This window comes from Ambystoma mexicanum, assembly GCF_040938575.1.
Source record: "Ambystoma mexicanum isolate Mex_15411 chromosome 12 unlocalized genomic scaffold, UKY_AmexF1_1 Mex_chr12_unloc.2, whole genome shotgun sequence".
NCBI lineage: Eukaryota > Metazoa > Chordata > Amphibia > Caudata > Ambystomatidae > Ambystoma > Ambystoma mexicanum.
The window spans coordinates 9,706,553-9,723,247 of NW_027182323.1; the positions used below are offsets into that span (position 1 = coordinate 9,706,553).

General features: G+C 46.3%; 2 non-coding genes across 2 annotated transcripts; both read right to left on the minus strand.

The window, feature by feature from the left end:
- Nucleotides 1-14,811: 14,811 nt before the first annotated feature.
- On the minus strand, nucleotides 14,812-14,883 carry TRNAA-UGC (transfer RNA alanine (anticodon UGC)). The gene has a single exon. It is a non-coding gene; the product is annotated as a tRNA-Ala (tRNA).
- Nucleotides 14,884-15,839: 956 nt separating this feature from the next.
- TRNAY-GUA (transfer RNA tyrosine (anticodon GUA)) lies at nucleotides 15,840-15,925 on the minus strand. The gene is given in 2 exon segments: nucleotides 15,840-15,875; nucleotides 15,889-15,925. It is a non-coding gene; the product is annotated as a tRNA-Tyr (tRNA).
- Between the last annotated feature and the right edge of the window lie 770 nt (nucleotides 15,926-16,695).

The window sequence follows — 16,695 nt, forward strand, 5'->3', positions numbered from 1 at the left end:
TGAATGCAGGGTACGGCAATAACAGCATTTCTTTCATGGCACCTATCATAGACACCCAGTAAAGAATCTGGTTGTCAAAATAAAGGATGATCTGTTATTACGTGGCTAGACTGCCATTTCTTGGCAGCAGGTCTATCCATTTCTTACTGTGGCATGTCATTTTATTCTGGGAATCAGGGGTAAATCAAACATAAGTGTTATTAAGTGTCTAGACTGGCTTACATTGTACAGCCTGTTTGGATTGATGTTCGCATTGCGGCATGGCATTTTTAAAGGCAAAGTCAACAGGAGTATGTCCTGGCAGAAGGATACTAAGCTTGAAGATTTTGACTGGGTTAGAATTGCACAGTCTTCTGGAAGGACCTTTTGAGAATGTCTGATATATAGAGATAGTAATTTGTTATACCTTTGAAGCTTTTACAATATTTTCATTAAAAGTACAAAATAAAGATATTAATTCTTCATTGAAAAAATGAAGCATTTATTGTTAAGACATAGCCATTCCTTCAGGGACCAATTTTCTGCAAAAGATAACCAAGTATAATGGTAATTGCTTAGGAATGTAAATATAGTATCACATTGAGGTATTTCTTACATTGTTTGTATTTACCTGCCTGTGTTTCTAATGCTCCCGTGAATGCTTCATATATGATGAATTTCTAGCACTGATGCGCTGTCCTATGATCTGTTGTCTAGATCTCTTCAGTTCCAGTGGAATCCTCGAATCTGAAAATACAGGTATTGCTGTCTGGTTCTGGATTCTTTTACAGACTTTTCTGAGTTTCTAGTGATGTTTAAGGTATCATTAATATCACATATCTTATGGTAGCAGGGTCTAGACCCACATCTCCTGTGTTTTCCTGTTGTCTGATTTGTCTACTGGGATGAAAAAAGCTAATCAGTATCCTTACTGCTAAGAGATTCACCATTTGACTATCATTAAAAGATAAATGTTGGCAGGTCTAATCTTGGTACTTACCTTACTTTTATTTTCGGAGTACCGCTGCCTATGGTCAACAGGATCCGCTGTGGGTGGACCTCTGTGACCAGAGGACAGCGTTTAATGGGGAAAATGGCACCAGCATTAGCATGTACGATAATGTCATCGTGTTAATGATGCCATCACGCGCCGGCCACCATTTTGTTTGTTTTGGTGCTTCGGGATGCATGTAGAAAATTAGATGTGCATATGGGGTAAACAAAAGATAAAAAGCCTATAATAGTTGTACCTTTTTTGGGGTATACCTGAAGGTAGTTATGTGCTATGCACAAGCACATCTATATTATCAGGATATGATTGGAACATGGTTGCAAAGAATTAAGTTGCGTTTACCTCATTACAATTTTTGCTATTATGTTTTATACAGTCCAAGAGATTGATCAATGGTGGACCTGTCCATATTGTTGGAACATGGATGAGACATAGTTGTAAACATAAGGATGAGAATGCATCATTACAATACTTGAAATCATGATTACAGAAGGATACTGCCATATATTGGCAGAGCCAGCGTGAACATGTTTTCTTATAATATCATGATACATGAATCTGCCTCCCCATTCAATGGAAATGTTCAGCTTACTATCATCCACAAACCAATGGGCCTGTGGAGAGGTGTAATAGAGTTGTTGTTGAAACTGTGGAACAGGCCATCAGAAACAACATGTCAGTAGAAAAGGCAATACAGGAAAAATGATTGACCGTTAGGACATCTGTTCGGGCTGACTCTGGGAAGTCTAAATTTTTGTTGATGAGAGGCAGAGAACCCAACTCAACCTTGAATCCTGTATGGGTGAATGTGAGGAAGATGAGGAGAGAGCAGAGTGCCAGGAGAAACCTAAGTGCCAATTTCTGTGAGGAAATGAGTGGCGGTTTTGGACAGGCTCGAGTAGTGCCTGTTGATTTAGTGAGGATAACGAAGGGAAGTTTGGTGAGAAAGGGAGAATCTAAGTATTCCAGGCCTTTTAGAGTAAAGGAAGTGTTTCACAATGCTGTCAGGATGCAGGATGGTTCCATTTGGAACATTAATCGGGTAAGTAGATGAAGATGGCAAGGCATGTGAGGGTTGTGAAGAATTTGACAGTGAAGTGAATGATAGAAATGGGTTGTGTGATGTGGATGTTGCAAAGGAGGCTAACAGGATTGCAGACGAGAGAGTTACCAATTCGAGAGATGAGCAAGAGATTTTTTACGACCAGCCAAGGCATTGAGTCGAGAGGAAGAATGAGGAAACATCCGGTGTGGTCCGAAAACTACGTGATGAACTGAGGAGCTAGGAACTTTTCCATGAGATTTCGCAGAAACACTGTCGTTTCTTTTTAGTTTACAACAATGTAAATTGTGTTCATGTTTTGTGTGTTCTGATCATATTGTTCTAAGCTTGTTTTTTGTTGGGGAAAGGGTTGTGTGTAGTGCTCTCATCTGTGCTCCCTCCCGCGTGAGTGGTGGTTGGAATGGTGAGTGCGTAGTGTTGTGGAATGTATTATGCCTGGTGTGAAATGGGTGTGAGTAGTGAGAGACGGTTGAGAGTGTACGTCGGATGTCGAAGGGAGCACAGGGTCATTGTTTAAGTAGAATAAAGTACCGTACTGCTTACCAAGAAGTTCCAGCTTCTTTATTCTGATACACCACCAAGATTAGCTGGGGCAGAGCCGTGGCTGTCTCCAAAAAGTACTCCCGAGCCAGGGCCTTGCTGGGTACCCCCACTGCCAAGCAATTTTGCCTCCCCGCCACTTAGGCCACGCAACCTTAACTGAGCCCCCCTCAAATCATCCTCCCACTGAAAGCACTGGTTAATGCTGAATTAGAGGAGTTGCTTCCTTTCACAAAAGAACAAGAGCTGCCCTTTCAATGTGCAGAGACATTTTAAGTGATTTGCTGGTCTACGTCTAAAACCGTAGACATAAGACTGACTTTGCAGAAGGCAGGCGTGAAGGCCTACCCCAGCAGGGTCAGTCTTATGCACTCTCCCTTCCACCTGTCTATTTTGGGGCTGGTGTCCCCTTCCACGCAACCCGTCTCCCATTGCGCACCTTGCCTCCACACTCCCCACACCCTCTCCACCTAACCTGTCTCACAGGGTTTCATGGACATGGTCTGGAGAATGTAAACAGGATTTGCATGGCTGCGATACAAGCTTTGGGGGAAGTGGCTTTACGGAAAATCAACATTCCCCTATTCACGGTTTTAGAAGTCAGTAGGTACTGCAAGGCCTCTAGGAGAGCGAGGCCCAAGGCAGCCGCCTACCACTAGACCTGCTCTCCTCGTTTCTTTCTCTCCAGGGGATCCAGAGCCTGTGATATCTATGGCCTTGGAAATCCAGGCAGAACGTTACAATATTGTGTGTTTTCCAGCAGCAGGGTCGTCATGAGGCAGGCGCAGGGGGAGCAAACTACTTTTTTCTATTCTCGGGAACGTGCACAAAACGAATCAAGGGGAAGTCAGCAGAAAGAGGAAAACTACTGATTAAGAAAATCATGAATAGATGTTTGTGTCCCTCACCACACCCACTAACCTGTGGCCCTGATACAGCTTGCACAGTGGTAGCCATAAAATAAACCCACAATTTACACTTTCTTTTTAAATATACTTGTGCCTGTTGTTAAGACGGATTTCTGAACTCTGTCCTGGTGGCGCAGATGTTCAGAAGGCCAACCGAATTACTTGGAACAGGGTAACCTCTGGACGAGCCAGACCAATCAAGGTAGCGATCGCGGCGGTCAAGACTAGGTCTCAAGAGGGGTGAGGGTGACTGAAAGCCCGCAATGAGCACACAAAGCAAGATCACTTACAAACTACTCCAAACAGTTGTTATATTAAAAATATATACACATTTATTTCAAGGCCTTTAAAACAATGACCGTAGCGGGAAAATCACAATATAACGATAGTAAACCAACACGTACCATATCAACACAATATATATACAAATACAACAAGTCTCAAGCGTTATATGCACGAAATGTGTAGTCCACCTAAAAGGGAGGGAAAACAGGCAGTGCGCAATAATGCTTAGACCCAGTTCGCCTTCAGAGGCACCTAACTAGATGGAAGTCCGAGCCCTGCGAAGAGTGGAGCCTTGTGCTCAAAAGTACCTGCACGCGCTGGTGCCAACGGGCAAAAGGAGAAGCTCTTTGAGGGAAATCAGGCAGTTCAGTTTAGTGCACAAAAGAAGAAGAACAAGTTCCGCGACTCAAGCGCAGCCTCCACAGTGGGCAGAAGCAGAGCGCGAGTACGGAAAAGGGTGCTGTTTGACACAGCGGGGAAAAGCAATGGGCTCCTGCAGGAGGGCGACCAGATCCTAGCTATGCTTCTCACCGGTCCCCGATGCAAGCAGACCCAGGCTTCTCCGAGTCAGTTTCAGCAGCTGGCAGGTTCAGAAGAGCAGGGAACGCCTCGTCGTCGTGTTGAGTAAAAAGACGTCCCAATCGAAGAAACCCGCACAGTTTGTTACCACAGCAGGGCAACGGAGCGGCCGTGTGTATCTGAGCCAAATGTACACTACTCACTTCAGACCTGGGAACGCCAAGTGTACGAAGCGTGTGAGAGTGACAAGGACTCGAAATACTACACAACCTGGCGGCGGTTACAGAGCAAGACTCCCGTGTAAGCTGGTCAGTCAGCTGGATGGCCCAGAGACGCTTCCGAAGGCTTACTGGCAGGAGATGGTGAAGATGCTGAGAATAGCTGTTCCCGCTATTCCAAGGGTCGAAGTATCAGTACAGGCCTTCTGGTTCGATCAAAGGTGAAAAGGGTTTCACAAGGCGAAAGCAGTGCAGAGGAGAAGTCCTTCAGCGGGTCACCAGCGATTCCTCGGTCCAGCCTCTTGGTTGCAGGATACTTGGCTCCTGTATTCCTTCGTTCGTGAGAACTCAGGAGATCGACATGGTAGTGGTGTTTCCAGCCCCCTCTTATCCACGGTTCCCTTCGCGCCAAAACGGAGGGGACCCAATGGGAGATCCGCTCATCAACACTCACACCATTCGTGGACCAATCACGGACCACGGTGGTCCCAGGCATTCACACCACCCTAGACTCTCTGGCACCCAGGATGTGTATTGGGACCAGACATCCCAGCCCACATCCTGGAGGCACACACAAGACATGTAGAAGCCTGCGAAAGCATCCGTGTTTCGCGGGAAAGTACATGCCCAAATAAGGAAGGCCCCGGGTCGGCTCGACCTGGGGAAGGTGAAGGGAGCAAGACGGTCAGCGGACAGGACAAAGGAGCCTCGTGGTCTGGCCATTTTGGGAGCCAGGCCACCATTTTGGGTTAAGCGCGAAAAACGCGCTTAGAACGCCAAAAGGAGCTCAAAACACAAGAAAGGATCGCTGCCACCATTCCCGTACCTGAATCACTTGCACCGATCAGATACAATCCTAAACAAGTATCTAGGGCCTGTAGAAGGCTAGAGACCCAAGAGAGCTGTAACTTAGCTTACAGTGCCCTCTTGTGTCATGTTGCACGAAAGCCGCAACATGATAAAAGAAACTACGGGAAACATCGTTCCCCGGTACTGACAGTCTTAAGGGCATGTCAGTTTCCCCGTAAGAAAGGAGCGAAAGCCCAGAGGAGTGCGGCAGAAGGCTGCACTTCTCTGGCAAAGTCAAGAACAAGGTGAAAAACAACAGCAAAAAGTTTAGGGGTTGCCACATGGAAGGAAAATTACCTACAATTACGAAATCTTTCCTAACACTCGCCCCTCCCAGACTATGGACAGGGGTACTAATCCACCCCTGGATGAGTCTCTTGTTCAGGTCGGCTAAACATTCTGGACAACCCATTAGCATTGCTATGTTGGACACCTGGCCTATGCTCAATAGTGAAGTCAAAGCCTTGTAGACTAATGGACCACCTAAGCAACTTTGGATTCTCCCCCTTCATGTTCATTAGCCACTTTAAGGGCTTATGGTCAGTTTGCACAGTGAAGGGGATCCCATAGAGGTAGGGCCTCAGCTTCCTTAGGGCCCACACAACAGAGAAACATTCTTTCTCTACCGTGGACCATCTGAGCTCTCTGTCCTTAAGCTGGCGGCTAATAAAACCAATAGGGTATTCCTTACCCTTCTCATCTACTTGTGATAGTACAGCTCCTATCCCAGTGTCAGAGGCATCCGTCTGCACGATAAAAGGTCTTTGATAATCAGGGGCCCTGAGGACAGGGGCCTGGCACAAGGAGTCTTTTAAGCCATTGAAGGCCTTCTCACACTCATCGGTCCAAGTTACCTTCTTGGGTTTCTTCGGAGTTGTGAGGGCAGTCAGAGGGGCAGCTATGGTGCCATAGTCTGCCTCGATCTTAATATAAGACCGTACTTTGTCTGACATCCTGTATCCCCTACTTTTGGTAGGTACACTGTCTCCTGTGTCTATGTTATGTTTGCACCAAGGTGTCAAACCAGGCGACTGTGAAAACAGGGGGGAAAACTGCCTAAGCAAACTTTTCACCTCAGCCTGCTGATCAGAAGTCAGGTGAGGGGCCACTCGGACACCCTCAAAGGAGCTATCTGAAGGACCGCTTTGGAACAGGTCGGGGAGAGGTTCAGACTCCTCTTCCTCAACATCTGAAGCCAGTAGCAGTGCTGCGATTTTGACTCTTGGGACGGAAGCCTTCAGCCTATTCACGTGAAACACTTTTGGAGCCTGTCCAGGCCTTCCAAGGTCCACTAAATAGTTAACCTCACCCAGGGGCTCCACCACTGTGTAAGGGCCTGACCATTTGTCCTGTAAAGCTCGAGGCCTTATGGGATTCATGATCAGGACTTGCTGACCAGGTGTAAAGTTGATGAGGGAAGCTTTCTGGTCGTACCAATGTTTCACCAGCGCTTGTCCTGCCTTCAATTTATCACTAGCCAAGCCCATCAGAAGTACCATCCGTTTTCTGAGCCCTAGCACATAATCAACTACGTTGGTAGTAACAGGGGGAGTGGGCATCTCCCATCCCTCTTTGACGATGGCTAAGGGTCCCCGTAAGGGATGACCGAACAGAAGTTCGAAGGGGCTGAAGCCAACACCCTCCTGTGGTACCTCTCGGTAGGCAAACAGTAAGCATGGTAAAAGAAGATCCCATTTTCTTCTCTGAGGTTCCTCCAGAGCCCCAATCATGCTCTTTAACGTTCTGTTGAAACGTTCCACCAGACCATTGGTCTGGGGGTGGTATGCAGAAGAGAACTTGTAGGTGACCCCACATTCTTTCCACATAGCCTGCATATACTTCGACATAAAGTTGCTGCCACGATCCGACACAACTTCTTTAGGGAAGCCAACCCTAGTAAATATGCCAAGTAAAGCTTTTGCAACTGACTTGGCAGTTACAGTTTTCAATGGGATGGCCTCAGGATATCTGGTTGCATGGTCGACCAGCACCAGGATAAACCTATTGCCCGAGGATGTTTGCGGGTCAAGGGGACCAACGATGTCGATCCCTACCCTTTCAAATGGTACCCCCACAACTGGGAGCGGTACCAACGGAGCTTGGATTGTCGCGCCAACCTTACCAGACAACTGGCAGGAGGCACAACTCCTGCAGTGACTTTCTACTTGCACCCCCATCTTGGGCCAGTAGAAGTGCATGGATAACCTTTGCTTGGTCCTCTTCATACCAAGGTGACCAGCAAGGGGAACTTCATGCGCCAACTGCAGGAGGAAGGGCCTAACAGCAAGGGGAACCACCAACCTCCTATGGTCTCCTTCTGTAGACTCTGTGGGCTCACTATACAGGAGTCCACCTTCCCAATAAATCCTGTGCGTCCCAGGAGGTTCACCCTCAAGCTGGGAGCAGGCCTGTCTCCTTAGGCCTTCCAGAGATGGGCACTCACGTTGGCCTTTACTGAATTCGTCCCTATCAGGACCTCCTTCAACTAACAAGTCTTTTAGTTCAGGATGATCGTTGGGGTCAAATACTTCAGGCATCGCCACCTCCTCGTCAGGCCCGGGCGATTGACCAACTTCCTCCACCGCAGTGGTAGGCGAGCTCGGGGGAATATTCTCTTTCCCTCGTCTTGACTTGTCGACTACTTTCGCCTTGGGTTTCCCCTTCGGCTGGGGCAGCGTATTGGTCTTGGCCAATGCTGCTCGTGCTTGAGACCGTGTGTAGGGTCTTTCGGCAGTGTCTCCTACGAGCCCTAAAGCTCTGAGATCATTACCTAACAAGACCTTTCCCGGGACGTTTCTCTGAATGCTCACTGGAATCCTGACTGCTGTACCATTTAAAGTAAGATTTACAGGTATTACTGGGAACATACGGAGTGGGCCGTCAGCCAACTTAGTGGGCATCAGAGTAGCTCTGGCAACTTCCTCTGAGTCTACCAAGGTAGAATCCACTACAGTGCGACTGCACCCACTATCCCTAAGAGCTGGAGTATCTACTCCATTGATCAGCACACTGTCTTTAAAGTAGTGCTTGGTATTATCCGGAATCCTAGCATAAGCCTCTGCGACTTTAGGCTCCCAGGAACCCAGGGACACTAAAACTACCTCAGCCTCTATCCCGCTGGGAAATGAGTCTGAGCAGAAGGATGCTCCTGTGATCTCTTCTTCCTCATAGGAGGATAAGGCCAGATTAGCGGAGTGGACCCCCAAAGGTCTAACCTTACACCGGGGATCCCCCTTCATGTGGTCAGTTGCTCCACAAGCAAAACAAGATCCATTCGGTCTGTTTACATAGGGAGGCTTATTGTAACCAGAATTCTGTTTCGGAGGCTGACCTCCACTACCCTGTGAGTTCTCTTGTGTCTTACCCTTATTTTTCTTTTTGTGGCCCTTATGAGAAGAAGATTTATCAGATTCTCCACCCTCCTTATCTTTGGACTTTTTCCCTTCCTCCTGCTTACCAGGATGAGTTTTGTCCTTATGGGACACTCGATGTGACATGATAAGTCGGCTGCAATGGCCAGCATCTTAGGATCTATCTCCTTCGAATCGGCCAAATGCTGCTTAAGCTCCGGGGAAGAAGATGCAAAAATGTGTTCCAGCATGACAAGATTTATCATGCCTTCGAAGGTAGAAACCTTATAACCTTCGACCCAGCCAGTTAAGTTTTTCAAGGACTCAGTGACATAAGATACCCAAGTACCACCTTCCTTTTTCTTATACTCTCTGAAACGTTTCAAATATTGGGCCGGAGTCTTCCCAAACTTTAAAATGAGAGTTTGCTTTAACATTGCGAAATCAGCTCGCTCAGCCTTCGACATTTCCATAATGGCACTACAGCCAGAATGGGGCAGTCTGCTGAGTAACCAGGCAATCTTATCAGCATTGTCAACTTGTTGAACTTCGCATGCATACTCAAACGCATTCAGCCAGTCCATAATGTTATTCCTTTCCTCATACACACTGAGCAGATCTTTCGGAAACCGTGGATGAGAGGAGGCCCCAGACCCATGTACAGGACCCTTGGACCCATTTGCAACCTGAAGCTTGGCCAGTTCCAACTGGTGATCCCTGTCTTTTTGTTTTTCTGCCTGTTCGATTTTTAGTTTGGCTATGCTGAATTCAAGCTCCTGCTGCCTAAACCGCAGCTCTTGCTTCTTGAATTCAAGCATAGCCTCCCCATCAGCACTGGCAGAGGAAACATTAGACATCTCGTCCTCCCTGTCCTCGTGGTCGCGATGGATCAGTGCAGCGGCAGAACCGTCGGTTCTACCAGTGAGAGCAGCCCCACCACCTTCCGCACTGTCCTCAGAAGTTATAGCGTCAAGCTGCGCTTCTTGCCACACCATGATTCTTTGGATCATTTCCAATTTCGTGCCTTGAGAGGAAACACCTCTCTCCGCACACATCTTTTTCAATGTTTCTGATTTGGAAGCATTTAAAGTTAACAAGGTATTTGTTTCCATACTGTTAGATAGGACTATGGCCTTTTTAAAGTTATACTACAACCATTCACTACGTGTCCTGGTTGGAATAACCTGAAATGCCTTAGTTCGTGCGCAACACTGGATACCTTCAGTCGTATCCCACCGCTGTACACCAATTTGTTAAGACGGATTTCTGAACTCTGTTCTGGTGGCGCAGAAGTTCAGAAGGCCAACCTAATTACTTGGAACAGGGTAACCTCTGGACGAGCCAGACCAATCAAGGTAGCGATCGCGGCGGTCAAGACTAGGTCTCAAGAGGGGTGAGGGTGACTGAAAGCCCGCAATGAGCACACAAAGCAAGATCACTTACAAACTACTCCAAACAGTTGTTATATTAAAAATATATACACATTTATTTCAAGGCCTTTAAAACAATGACCGTAGCGAGAAAATCACAATATAACGATAGTAAACCAACACATACCATATCAACACAATATATATACAAATACAACAAGTCTCAAGCGTTATATGCACGAAATGTGTAGTCCACCTAAAAGGGAGGGAAAACAGGCAGTGCGCAATAATGCTTAGACCCACTTCGCCTTCAGAGGCACCTAACTAGATGGAAGTCCGAGCCCTGCGAAGAGTGGAGCCTTGTGCTCAAAAGTACCTGCGCGCGCTGGTGCCAACGGGCAAAAGGAGAAGCTCTTTGAGGGAAATCAGGCAGTTCAGTTTAGTGCACAAAAGAAGAAGAACAAGTTCCGCGACTCAAGCGCAGCCTCCACAGTGGGCAGAAGCAGAGCGCGAGTACGGAAAAGGGTGCTGTTTGACACAGCGGGGAAAAGCAATGGGCTCCTGCAGGAGGGCGACCAGATCCTAGCTATGCTACTCACCGGTCCCCGATGCAAGCAGACCCAGGCTTCTCCGCGTCAGTTTCAGCAGCTGGTAGGTTCAGAAGAGCAGGGAACGCCTCGTCGTCGTGTTGAGTAAAAAGACGTCCCAATCGAAGAAACCCGCACAGTTTGTTACCACAGCAGGGCAACGGAGCGGCCGTGTGTATCTGAGCCAAATGTACACTACTCACTTCAGACCTGGGAACGCCAAGTGTACGAAGCGTGTGAGAGTGACATGGACTCGAAATACTACACAACCTGGCGGCGGTTACAGAGCAAGACTCCCGTGTAAGCTGGTCAGTCAGCTGGATGGCCCAGAGACGCTTCCGAAGGCTTACTGGCAGGAGATGGTGAAGATGCAGAGAATAGCTGTTCCCGCTATTCCAAGGGTCGAAGTACCAGTACAGGCCTTCTGGTTCGATCAAAGGTGAAAAGGGTTTCACAAGGCGACAGCAGTGCAGAGGAGAAGTCCTTCAGCGGGTCACCAGCGATTCCTCGGTCCAGCCTCTTGGTTGCAGGATACTTGGCTCCTGTATTCCTTCGTTCGTGAGAACTCAGGAGATCGACATGGTAGTGGTGTTTCCAGCCCCCTCTTATCCACGGTTCCCTTCGCGCCAAAACGGAGGGGACCCAATGGGAGATCCGCTCATCAACACTCACACCATTCGTGGACCAATCACGGACCACGGTGGTCCCAGGCATTCACACCACCCTCGACTCTCTGGCACCCAGGATGTGTATTGGGACCAGACATCCCAGCCCACATCCTGGAGGCACACACAAGACATGTAGAAGCCCGCAAAAGCATCCGTGTTTTGCGGGAAAGTACATGCCCAAATAAGGAAGGCCCCGGGTCGGCTCGACCTGGGGAAGGTGAAGGGAGCAAGACGGTCAGCGGACAGGATAAAGGAGCCTCGTGGTCTGGCCATTTTGGGAGCCAGGCCACCATTTTGGGTTAAGCGCGAAAAACGCGCTTAGAACGCCAAAAGGAGCTCAAAACACAAGAAAGGATCGCTGCCACCATTCCCGTACCTGAATCACTTGCACCGATCAGATACAATCCTAAACGAGTATCTAGGGCCTGTAGAAGGCTAGAGACCCAAGAGAGCTGTAACTTAGCTTACAGTGCCCTCTTGTGTCATGTTGCACGAAAGCCGCAACATGATAAAAGAAACTACGGGAAACATCGTTCCCCGGTACTGACAGTCTTAAGGGCATGTCAGTTTCCCCGTATGAAAGGAGCGAAAGCCCAGAGGAGTGCGGCAGAAGGCTGCACTTCTCTGGCAAAGTCAAGAACAAGGGGAAAAACAACAGCAAAAAGTTTAGGGGTTGCCACATGGAAGGAAAATTACCTACAATTACGAAATCTTTCCTAACACCTGTCACTAGCAAAATCATGACAAGATGCAAAGCTAAGGGTGTATGGTGTCTCAATGTATAGCTCTGAGATCTGCAAATATCTGATTAGCCAATTAAATGGAAAAGGCAGGAAATTAGATTGTGCAGGTATCCACTACTAAAGATATGGTCGGCAAATCTGAGCTACTACAAGTAGTCAGAGAAGAAAGGTCCTTTATATTTGTCTCCAGAGAGCTGTGTACAGGTGCCATCACCTCTTTAACAATGCATTCAAAAACCATTTTAATGCAGCTTCACAGATGCCGATATAAATAAGATCAACACATATCTCAAGGAAGCAACGAAACACTTGGTTGTGAAATACTTACATGGCAACTGAAATTAATACTTTTTTGTTGACCTCAGAAGAATTAAAGTTTGAGTAAACCTGGCCAGGATTCAAACCTGTGCAGATCATACATAGATTCCAGCAGTGAGCACTAAACCCTCTGAGCTATTTTACCAGCAAATTATCCTTCAATGTGACATGATATGATAGTTTATTTATATAGCGCCTATAAACAATGTGTTTCAAAGCGCTTCAAGGAAAGGGAGGGAACAAGGGACAATCCAATGACTTTCTTACAGGCCATGAACAGTAAGGATGTGAAATTAACTATCGTACTCGGCCTGACGGCATTTCAGATAGTGCAAGAGCTAAGACATATATAAGGAAGGAAGGGGGGAGTGGTAAGGAAACGGAAACAGACAGGCGACTGCAATACTAGGCCTGACGACATTCCTGGTAGAGCTGGAGAAAACAAAAGGTGAGGGAGAGGGGTGCAGAAAGGTAGGGGAAGAACAAAACAAGCGACTATCGTACTAGGCCTGAAAATATGCTTTGCAAAGTAGAACATGCGGTAATGCATTGGATCTGGGTCCATTTCTTATTCATATAACACTTAATACAGTGCTTAGAAGCAGGAGGAATATGTCATGGGCCACTACTAGACATGACAATAGTATGGTTATATTATTTTTAATAAAAGCACTTGAAGGACAGCAGATGCTAGTGGGCAAGTATCCTAATATATGTTTCTTTTTAACTGCACAGTTGATTTAAACAGTATACTTGTCACAGCTCAGCAAGGTAAAAACCCAACTCAGACATGTGCCAACCTGGAATTTCAAAGTTCACATTTCAGCAGGGCTATATCAGCCCTTCATCCTTCTGAGGTTAATAAATTAAGTACTATTACATTTTGTGGTAACACCAACTATGTTTAGAGCAGCAGGGTCCCACATAAAGCACTATACATAAAAATGTTAAAATAAATATTATACCTGGATACAGGAACATTTAGGCCACAGGGATATCAAAATGTGAAGTATGTTTGCACAAAATGAGTTTGTACAACACAAATGAAAGGTATGGGAGAGCACAAGTTTTGAAGCTCCACCTTTACTACTTATTTAAAGCCTTCGCACATGGAATGTACAGATAGACACAGCAAGGCCCCAACATCAATGGGCTCATCAGAGCCCCCTTTCGCGGCCGAAACACCAGGTGTAGACACCCTCTCCCTCAAAGCACAGTGTTATCAACTTTGACTGTTGAATGCAAACGCATGTACTAGAGACTTGCTTTCTTACTTGCCCACCTAATTTTGACCCCTGTCGCACCCCTTCTGGGAGCGCGACAGTAGCTTGTGTATTATTGTCTACTGTTTTCGAATGGTTGAACAAGAATACTAACTTGTTCGTTGTCTGTTTGCCTCATGACACAAACTGTTGTTGTTTATGTTCCTTGTAAACAAATGATGTTCAGTATTATGTCAAAACTATAGAAAGACATCAAAAACTATTTATAAAATGCTCTTTGTTTTTGAAACCGAGGTGTCTGTTTTTCTGTGTCTATCTGTACATTCCATGTGCGAAGGCTTTAAATAAGTAGTAAAGGTGGAGCTCCAAAACTTTTGCTCTCCCAATCCTTTCATTTGTGTTGTACAAACTAATTCCCCCCTGGGTAGAATGGGATTGATCCTCCAGGAGCCCTCTTCTTAAACTCTGTTTGCACTAAATGACAGGCATCAGAAACATAAACCAATCAATTTGACTCTCAATAAGGTCTGGATCTTGGAATCCAGTCTGACTGGCATTCAGAGAAAAACGCTGCACTCCAGTTGTACCTTTGTGAATATAGCAAATAAGCCAAGGCCAAAAACACATATGAAATTTGGAATGCTTCTTGCAGGGGTGGTGGAAATGCCATACTGAAGCTCACATTAGCAGTGATGTGCACAGAGTTCATGTGACTAGATGGTACATGTAGACTCATGGTTCATGACCCTCCATACTGGTGGAAGGTGACATATGTTGGGCGACTGTGACATGATCTTTGCAAGATTTTCAGTGTGTTTATTCTCGAGATTTACCTTAGAAATCGCTTTGATTGTAAGTGCAATTGATCAACAGAAAGATTTTAGTTTAGCCCAGCAGCATCCAGAAGCTCATCATCATAGCTATGCCCTCCACACAAACTCAATGGGATAGTATTCACGTTTCCTATTGGTGGTGCTGCTGCTGACAGTGCAAAAAAATTGCAAGAGGGCCTCACAAAAACCTGTGACAGCCCTGTTCAGCAGAAAGTTTGGTATAATAAAACCTTATGTGGGAGCACGAGTCTTACATGTGCAAAGAATACAGCATAGAAATGTAGAATTGTGCAGTGTGCAATAGGTGTACATTTTGAGACCAGAAAGCATAAATAAAAATTTCCCCTGGAGATGCCGGGGATTGAACCCGGGGCCTCATACATGCAAAGCATGCGCTCTACCACTGAGCTACATCCCCTAGACACATTGCGATCCATGACTATAGAACTGATATACGGTTCCAAGGTAATGTACATCAGTGTGATTGGTGTATACTTTTGTGATTAGGTCATGGAGCACTCTGTGTATAATCCATTTAGGATATAAAAAAAATTGCTTAGAGGCTGGGACTTCTCACAGTACAATACATCAATCTCCTACAACGAACGTTCTTATTATTGTACCAGTTACGATCGCCTGTCTGAATCTGACTTCAGTCAGTCCAGTCCTTAAATGCACAGGGCTGCGTGATGATGGTGGACCAGGTAGCCACGCCGTACCGTGTTGTATTCCAGGAGAAGGTGCGTGAATGCGGACTAATAATGAAAGTTCTTCACCTCAGAGCTGTGTCTTCAGCATTTCAAAGCCCAGAGTCAGCGCAGAAAACAGTTTGTTTCTGTGTACGAATAAATCAGGCTCGGCAGTAAGACACATTTTGACAGGGTTAATAATTATCTCAAAAATGAAAATTGACATTAGCTTTCAAAGAATACGAATACAAAATAACGTGTGTGATTTGTATTTCCAGGATCAAGCCTGGGTTATCGATAGCGCCAGCTGTTTTGTACTCCTGCGTGTGTTACAGACAGAGTTCCATTGAGTAGAAATAATACACCCCATTCTAAGATGGCGGCCAGGTTCGAATGCGGATACTTATCCCTCTTCGGGTTCTCTCACTACCCGACCATCACTTCCCCTAGTCACAATTCACGGCAATTTATTTGCATCCGTGTCTATCTCTACAAGCTTTTGACGATGCTTCGATCTCTTATGGCCCATAAAAGATCTCGTATGGCTCACCCTGCCACCCGCAGTAGCTCAAGCTCATGCCACAATACTGCGCAGACCGGGCAGGGGTCGGAAGTACAATTGCTCCCATGAGTTTGAATATCATCCATGTTTAAAATGTAGTAAAAAAGAAAAAAGTACAAAATGTCCTTCGAGCCGGATTTGAACCAGCGACCTAAGGATAACTGAATTTCCACTACAGTCCTCCGCTCTACCAACTGAGCTATCGAAGGCCCTATGGCTGAAGTGATTCTAAATCCTCACAGAATGCTCTTAGTCAGCGATCATCATGTATTCTGTAGCAAATGTTGTATATCATAAACCCATTCAGCACTAAGCAAGGTAGTGAAATGGACCTTGCTATTATGGATGTGTGAAAACAAATGCATTTTTATGCTACTGTGAAATGTGGTTTAAAACAAGTAAGAGTGCAGTTTCTGCTTGCTGTTAAATGCATTTGGCAGCATGGATTCTTTAAACTTCCTGAATCATGCATTGTGAACAAAATAGAAGAAATATTTATGCATGCATATTTTCCTTTACGATTTACTTGTGCAAAGTGATAACTGACAAGGCAGCCTTATTCACTACATTCCGAATGTTCCCTATTAACACTCGCAATTAAGGGCTAGACAGGGTAGGCTCGTCCATAATGGGCGATGGGGCGCTGACCTGCCCATACTGTCAGCCATCATGAAGGAGCCGAGCCAGTCAGTGAAAAAACAGAGCGCTCCCTCAGATGCTTGTTGCAGCTCAGGGAGCGCTCCTGGGTCGGCTTGAACTGTCAAAGCGAAATGTGTTTTACCGTTGATATTTCATACCACAGTGCACAAGTTCAATGGGCCATGCAAGACTGCAGCATTTTGCTTCCCCAGCCTTTAATAGCCCATTGGGGATGCAGTCACTGGTACCGCATGTTTGAAATTGCGAGGGGCCGGACCTGCGTCTCTCTGCACATCCAAACGGACCAGAGCGCTCTCAATGGAGGTCTTCAGCTCCTGCG